Genomic DNA, 8,965 nt, shown 5'->3' on the forward strand with positions numbered 1-8,965 from the left:
AATTACCTGAAGGGAGGTTTGAAAGAGGATGGAACTAGACTGTTTTCAGTGGTGGCAGATGACAGAACAAGGAGCAACTGTCTTGAGTTGCAGCAAGAGAAGTTTAGGTTAGATATTAGGAATACTTTTCTCATGAGGAGAGTAACAAAATACTGGACCAGTTTACCCACAGAGGTGGTGGAAGTTCCATCCTTGGAGGTTTTCAAAACCCAGCTATAAAAAGCTTTGGCTAGGAGGATCTAGTTGGGGATGGTCCTGCTTTTAGCAGGGAGTTGGACTAAATGACCTCCTGAGGTCCCTTCCAAATCTAACTTTCTATAGTTCTATGACGTATTGTCCCAGTTCTATTCTACCCAAAGTTTTACTGTAACACAGCTTAGTTCTGAGACTCTGGGAGCAATAATGGCCTCAGTATTAGCTCCGCACTTCTGTATTAAGCAGAAACTCAATAAAGCAAATAATCTAGGAATCAAAAACACATATGCATGTATATATATACAATAGTTATATTTTAAAATAGAAACTATAACTTTTGATGGGTCAAGGAATTAACAATTTTCAAAGAGGGTTTCAAATCAAATCCAGGCCAATTAGCAGTGATCTCCAGGTTGTTCCCGTTTGATTGTCAGTGTAGTTCAGTGGCCAATTTGAAACAAATCTGGTATTTGTTGTTCATTTCTCAGATGACAAGTGTCTTTCTCACAGAAATTACAATGGTGGGTATTAACCTTCATTTTTGGCAGTATTGGGAAGTAAAAAAGAATTGACAAAGCACAAAGAACGAACTCCCTTCAAATCCTTAACGGCTATTCTTTCCTAACCCTAAATAGATTATGACCAGTTGAATTTCACACTCCTCAGTACACCGAATATATTGTGTGAATTGCTAAAATCTAGGCTGATTATGGTGATAACAGTTAAGCTGTGCAATGCACATCAAGCCAAACATTTTACTAGCTGTATTTGGTTCATATATATGAAAATGCTGAGAGAGGATGTTACTGATCTTTTACAAAATTTTTATCCTGTTTGAAATAGAACAGGACATGTTTCTTCAAACAGCATCCAGGATTAACCTGGCAGGAGAAACAGAAAGTTGTACAATCACTTATTAACCAAGGCACATTGCCTGGCTTGTGTGCTCTGGAAAAACATCAGAGATTCTGGCAGAAGATCAAGGATCATACGGAGGCTTAATATAATTTCCTATCTTTATATAGGATTCAGTCTCATGACTATTGAGAAGTCATTGATTGCTGCTGTAAAAAAAAGAAATAGCCATTCCCATGAAACACAAATTAACAGTAATGTTCAGAAAATGTTGGAATTCAGGTTGGGTTCCACTATATACAAATAAAAAGGAATGGTCTTATGAATAAGAATTTCTTATGTGTTTTCTAAGTAAAGGTAGGCATGTTGTATAACTTCTGAACTAAGTCAAAGCTCTTTTCTACAATTAAATATGAGTACACTGGTAAATCATTTGCTGGGAGTAGACAATCTAATAAAACGAAAAAAACTTTTGAAAGAAGTACTAAGAGAAGAGATATTTTAAAATCGGCATAAAGGAAAATTAAGATCTGAGAAAACATCAGAATTAAAGGTTAAAGGAGCTTAAGAACTTTGAGAATTATATGAAAAATGGTCTGGTGTTTAGCCTGCATCATTCATCTCAAGAATTTATCATCATTTTCAAATGCTGTGCAATGCAATATATTTAAAATCCTTGCCATGTATTTTCCCACTGGCATTGTCCATGATTTGTTCATACAGTCCTAAGTACTAAAGGATGCATACTTCCATGGTTTTTTTTTTAAATAGATACTAACACTACTAACTAACATTTTCATTAAACTCTCACCCTCTTTTATTGTATCCAGAACTCCACCAGGAGTAAAATTAATGGCTGGTGATGCAGTGGGTGTTTTAAGAGATAACTAAATATCTTATGAATTCTCTGGAAGTCAACAGTTTACATTTTTTTATATGTTAGTTATTAAGTGGTTAAGTGTTTTATTCTAATTTTCTTCCTAAGAACAATATATATGTCTCCTTTCTATGTGCAATGCATTATATCATCCTGAGATGAAAATACACATTTTGTTATGACAAAAACAGGTCTAAACAGTGTTTTAATCATAAAGAAATGTGGTAGATCCATCTCTCAGTGGGAGACTTTTTATAGATAGCAGAAAAAGCTGACAAGGACTCATAGGGGGAAAGTGTTTCATTTATTTTGGAGACCTTTGGAGACCAGATAGATTGTGTTAGCTGCAAAATATTGCTTCAGTGCTTAATTTTGTTGCCCCAGTATACCCTAACCTATTGTGCTATTTGTAAGAGAAGATGGAAGTATTACTTTTCATTTCCCTAAAACAAATATATCTGGAAATTCTAAGTAAACAGTTTTATTAAAAAAGAAGGCTTATGGATACCCTAAATGTACAACACAGTTCTCTAGTGAATTAAAGAATCATATTTTTTCTCAGTCATTGTAACTTAGGTTGTGTGTGTACATTCAGGTGACCTGGGAGAATTTTCCCAGGTTTGCTCTCATGGCAGAAAACCTGGAGATGCCTCAGCAGATATTTTAATGCTGAGCCCTTGAAGAGCAGAGTGCTTGCAGTGCTGATGCTGCACAACCAGGGGGCTCCTGTGCTCACATCTTAGCATGCTCTTCAGGCTCCTTCAGTCTGCCTGGAGCCTGAATGGCAGTAGTGCCCAAGACAGACCTTATTGGCTGACCCAGAATGCTCAGGGTCAGCCTGTGCCTCCCTGCAACCATTGTAAGGATAATGAAGGGAGGGTATTCTACTTCCTGCTTGGCTGGAGTAGTAGAGTCCAGCAAGTGACATACTGTCTCCCTGGGAGGGAAGAAGTGATGCACCCTAGGATGCTGGAGAACTGTGCTGCAGCTTCTCTTAGATGAGAACACATTCAGCCATTCACTGTCCCAGAAGAAACTCTTCTGGAAGTGGTTTAACCCTGATTGTTCCTGGGTTGTTCTTCTACTGGAATGGCCATTTTTGCTCTGAAAAAAAAATCCAGAACATCTAGACCCCCTTGGTTTCTCCTAGGAAAGCAACAGTTTTCCCAGGAAAAACTGAATGTCTGTATGTGGCCTTGGACACATGACCATATCCTGGCCACCCATGGATAGTATACTAAGTCACAGTCAAAACTATGCTTATTTTCTTCTAATTTTGAAAGGACCTTAAATTCCACCGGGACAAGTGATTGTATAATAAATCTAGGATGGCATCCTTCTGAATGATTTCTTGCATATGGACTAAATGGGGTGTTGCATCCCTACATCCCTCTTCATTTCATTCCTCTTCATTTATAAACCTATGAATAAATTATAGGATTTTCCTAGCTACTTCCAACATGCTAATTTCAAAAATGAGCTGTTGTTGGGAGGCAATCAGGGGTGGGGGGGAAAAAGGCATATGTGTATAATATAGGCATAAAGAAATCCAAGTCCACTCTCTAGCACAGAGAGTTGCCCACACTCCAAAACAATAAAATGGGACAATCCAAAATAGAAACTAAAAGCCTAAATTGAGAACTTTGGGATTTGTTGTTCCTTTGATAATGTTTGATGCGTTTTTACTGGTGATTAAAGCTGTTGGTTGATAAACATATTTTTTTAGTGACAAGTTACTTAAGCTTATGTGCTTGGTACTGTTATTTAAAGAGTGTGTGCTATCTTTATATATAGAAAGACAATACAGGGGGGGGGTTTAAGGTACAGTATGTATTTGTTTTAAATTAGAAATCAGAGTAATGCTGGGGCTATATTCGTAGCTAATGTAAATCGGTGTGAAACTGACTTGCACAAGCTAGAAATCTGGCCTCATTTCAAAGGAATAAAGTAAAGGAAATGAGGCTTAATAACCTTGTTTGGGTTACAGTTAGGGATATTTTTGGGCAGAGGTCTGGTGGGGGAGATTGTTTTTCTTCCTTTTTTCAATTTAATATCATATGGCTATTGTATGGCTATATATGGAATCTGTCTGTGCTTGCTAAGAATCCCAAATTAATGAAGGCATGACTCTGAACTTTACAGACATTGTTAGAAAGCTGCACAACCTATCTTGGTTTGTGATGAACTTGAGGCTGTTTTCAGAATTATTTTTTTTCTTCCCTCTCTCTTCTTTCTCTTTCTTCTTTTCATTTTTCAGGTTTCAATCCTTTCCAATGAGTGCCCAAGTATCAGTTGCAAAAAAGCTATTCTTGTTATGATATTGCTGCCTTTAAACTAATACCAGCATTAGAAAAGAAATCATGATGATGATCACGAATACTGTGTTGTACTAGTATGAAAGATCTTGCCTTAATAATGTGTAGTCTGCATACCTGTCACTTTACAATACACTTACCAGGCACATCTACTCAATGCCAAGTGTCTTGGTTAACTTAGTACACACCATTCTACCCAAATAGGTGGCTTTTAAGTACAGGATTTGATGCATAATGCAGAATCAGGATAGACGTGTGTCAAAGTACTCTGTGTTACAGATCTGAGTTGCTATACAGTGAAACTACATCTTATTCTTCAGTCAAATGGCTTGATATTTTAGTTTAATACAATTCAAGTGAAATATAAAAAGTTCATTTTGATTAGCTGGATAAATCCTACAGAAACCTCTCATTGAAAATAGTAGGCGACAGCACCAGCTTTCATAGGATCACCATAACAAGCAAAAACAGTATTTTGTATTATGTTTCATAGGGTGCTCGTACACATGATGATGTCATAATGTACATATGATGGAAATTTCCGTTTGTGTGGCTTAAAGGCGTCACACATTACATGTATGTGAATTTTGGGGGTTTTAAATGAATTTGCATCGTTGCAAACTAAGCTACATCCTGACATAGTTTAGTACGCAACATTGCAACTTGGAACATTGCAGTCGTTAGTCAGCTCACCCCTCTGGCCGCAGGAGAGGTGGGCAGGCTCCACAGAAAAAAAGGATCAGGCCCCTTGTTGCTTATGCCTTCAGCAAGCTCCTGTGGCTGGCAGAATGCCTGGGGCTCCCCAGGAACAAGCTGATTTACCCCAGGGGCAATGCAGTAGGGCAGCAGGAGGGCAGCAGGAGTGCATCTGGGTGTGCTGGTGGCCGGAGAAGGTAGCAAGGACAGCTAGCTTTCCTGAGCCTGCCCAGGCTTCCAGCACCCTGTGCAGCACCCCTGCTGCTTTTCCAGCCTGCACACGTAGACACCTTCCTGCTGCCTCCCTGTGCTGCCCCAGGGGCATGCCAGCCCATTCCTAGGTGGCCCCAGGCATCCTGCTGGCTGCAGGATCCTGTTGAAGGCAGAAGTGGTGAGGGGCCCGATCCTTTTTCTCTGCAGAGCCTACCCACCTCTCCCACAGCCAGGGAGTGAGCTGACTGATTAATGTTGTGGATTAATGGCACTGGCTGTGGGAGAGGTGGGCCGGTTCTGCCAAAAAAAAAAAAAAAAGGATTGGGACTGTGTCAGTGCACTGGTTGTGTCACCTGTCAGGCTGTGGAGCATCAGGCAGGCTGTGCAGCAGCTGGCAGGTGGGTTCAGGCCCAATTAGAAAGTCACCTGTTTGCAGAGAGATGCCTGATTGGAGAAGGGATGGGCAGGGAGTGCAGGGCCAGCAGTTACATCTGGGGAGCTGGAGGAAAGAGGGGCCTGAAGCTTACTGAGCTACAGCCCCACAGGAAAAAATCCAGGAGGGTTATGCTTTAAGAATGTGGGGGAGGAGGAACACACACACACACACACACACACGCACACACACAGTCTGGGAAAACTCGATCTGGCTTACTCAGCCACACAGCAAACACCAGGGCAGGGGGAGTGAACCACAGGATTTACCACACAAGGTCAAAAACACACAGGGAAGGCTGCTGAGGCAGATGTAAAAGATGGCTGGAGCGGTGGAGGGGTTTTGTTTGTTGAAGATCTGTCCAGGAGCCCCTCAGACCTCCAGCTAGGTGCTCAGCACCAGGACAGTAGGCAGGAAGACAAAGCAGGATCAGATGCAGTGAGGTAGCTGTGGGGGAGGGCAGGAGCAGCCAGTCGATTAGGGAGTAATCCAGTGCAGGTGTGGTTTCAGGTGTTACAAGCTGGTGCAGCAGGGAATTTCCCTCTCTCCTGAGAGGGGGCAGCAGCAGCAGCAGCAGCAGCAGCAGCGATGGTAGGAACCATCCAGTTTAGCCACTCAGGATGCGCTTCTGGTGAAAGTAGAGATGAAGGTGGGTGTTGGCCTGCCAAGGCAGCTGGGGCAGGCAAGGGAACTTTAGGCTCTGGCAGTGATTGGGTGGTGGGGGTGCTCCTGAGGGCAAGTAGCCCTGAGCTGCTGGCCAGGCTCTAGCTCCCCCTGGCTGCAGGTCTGGGAGGAGCCAGGCAGGGTTATTTTGTCCAAAGTGGCACAATTTGCCCCACAACAAAGTGCATGTCCAGACATGTGCACTGAGGCAAAAAGCCCTGGCACAAATTTGCACCGCTTCTATTTGAGCTACTGCAAGTGCACATGCTTGCATTTGTGGATGCACCCCTAAGGACTAAAACCCTGTCATGTGTACAAGCACCAAAGTATTCTTTATCAAATTGAGAAAATTTATTTTCAGTCTTAGGGGGCCAGGGTATCTAAACTTAATTCATTCCTGTATTAATAAATGCACCTTTAAAATCAGCTGATTTTAATTCTACCTTTAAAAAAGGACATTTCCTTTGTTTAATATTTGAGCAGTCTAGTCCTCTCTATGGCGCCTTTAGCTTGTGGTTGGTATTTGTGGATTAATCAATAATCACTACACTTGTATGTAGTTGTGATTCATGATAAATTGAAACTATAACATACAGTATTTTTTGTTATGTTTAGGGTTAGTACATTTATGACCTCATTTTTAAACATGCTAATGTAGACATATATTTGGAACTCACTTAGGCTGTGTAAGCTAACTAGGTAACTGTACATGAAAATCATAATAGTTACCGTTTATATCAATACTTAATTTGTATATATAGCCTCAATTATTAACAGTACAAATCAGGTGTGCAATCCTGTTTATATAATGTGAGCAGCTCATTTAAAAATCAGGTCTTCAGTTTGTCTCTGAAGAAACTGAAAGTATAATTCTTCTAGTCAGATATTCCAGTTAGACTCTCAGAAAGCTTCAACAGAAAATTCATGAGGCCCTTAAGTTCATTTGAAAATGCAACAAATTCAATTTTTTGGCAAAAAACATTACTCAGAAATCACAGCCCCAGACATTCATCCTTCTAAACCAAAACACTATATTTTAGCTTTAAATCCTTACTGAAGATCATTTTAGGTTTGAGGGGGGCGGTTTTTCTAGTATCAAATGCAAAATACGACATGTTGTCTCCAAATGTAATTTCCAGAATTTTTTGAAATATGAAAGATCTAATCTCTTATAGCCAATGTGATTTCCAATGAACAGAAAAGTTTACATGGTTTAAAAGTTTATCTTTTATGTTTGTGGAAAAGGGGAAGAAGATAGAAAATAGTTATCTATAGGTAGGGAGAAATAGCTGTAGAACAGGAAAAAGCAATTCATTTCCTACAAGATCCCCCAGGATTTCCTGTTTATATATAGATACATTCATAATCATTAATAATATGTGACTCATTAAGAACACTGGTGCAACTGGTGAAAACGCATGTGCGCATTTGCATATGCCTCATTCATATTGACATGACTTGGTGCCAACAAAAAGTCTCCCTGAAGCTAGTAAAAGAATCTTCCAAACTAGCAGAAAAATTGAATGTGTGATCACTGTATTGTTTGTCACCTTCAAAACGCTATTGTCTGTTTGCTGTGTGTGGATATTTTCACATAAATAAATGGATAAAGAATAAATCTAAACAAGGAAACGGAAAAATGTGGAAGCCTGGTTGATTTCTTATCTGTATTTTTCTCCACAGCAGAAACTACAAATTAATTTTGTTTCCGTTTTCTAGTTCTTTGCTGGTGTCCAACCAACACCTGAGGGATCACGAGGAAACTTGGGAGTAAGTAATTAACATTCAAAGCCTCAGCATTCACATGCCTTTTACACTTTCTCTTGCTTCCAACTAGCAAGAACTGTTCCAAACAAGCTTTTAATTAACAGGTGAGTTTAATTGATATGTGGGTTTTCTCTGAACGGAAAGGACCTGAATGAGGAGGAGGGGAAGACTCCATCCTACTCCCTCACAGTTGAAGACCATTAATTCATTTGCACCTGGATGTTGTTGAGGAATCAATTTACTGTAGTGAAGAAAGAAGGCAGAGAATCAGAAGGTAGGGAAGCAGCAGAGAAGGAAGCATTCTGTTATAATTTAGTACACTTACCAAAATATTCACTTTAACAAAGTACCCTCATGACTGGAATACTAGCATCTTCAGTAACACTGGGTACATCTACACATGTGTTTTACTGTGGAGTTGACTAATTAGCTCTGCAGTAAAGTGTCACTATCTACATGTGTGCCAGTATTAGTGTGCAGTAAACTAATTAACTCTGCCATAAGATAGTATTGTCAGGAATAGTACAACCTTACAACAAAGTCATTTATTGCACTGTAACACACATGTAAACAGTGACTAGGCAAGGCTAGGCTCCTGCTTACAACAGCCACATGGCTTCTCACTTTCAGCACCCTCACGCCTCAACCATAGTTTCATAGTTTCATAGTTACTAGGGTCGGAAGGGACCTGAGCAGATCATCTAGTCCGACCCCCTCCCATGGCAGGAAAGAGTAGTGGGGTCAAATGACCCCAGCAAGCTGTTCATCTAATCTCATCTTAAAACCCCCCAGGGTAGGAGCCTGCACCACCTCACTTGGAAGCTGGTTCCAGACTCTAGCCGCCCTGACCTTTTCACCCCCTCATCCAAATCACTGATGAAGATGTTGAACAGCGTGGGCCCGAGGACCGAGCCCTGCAGAACCCCACTGCCCACGTCCTTCCAGGTTGAG

This window comes from Gavialis gangeticus, unplaced genomic scaffold (genome assembly GCF_001723915.1).
Source record: "Gavialis gangeticus isolate Ggan-Ray unplaced genomic scaffold, GavGan_comp1, whole genome shotgun sequence".
NCBI classification, from domain to species: domain Eukaryota; kingdom Metazoa; phylum Chordata; order Crocodylia; family Gavialidae; genus Gavialis; species Gavialis gangeticus.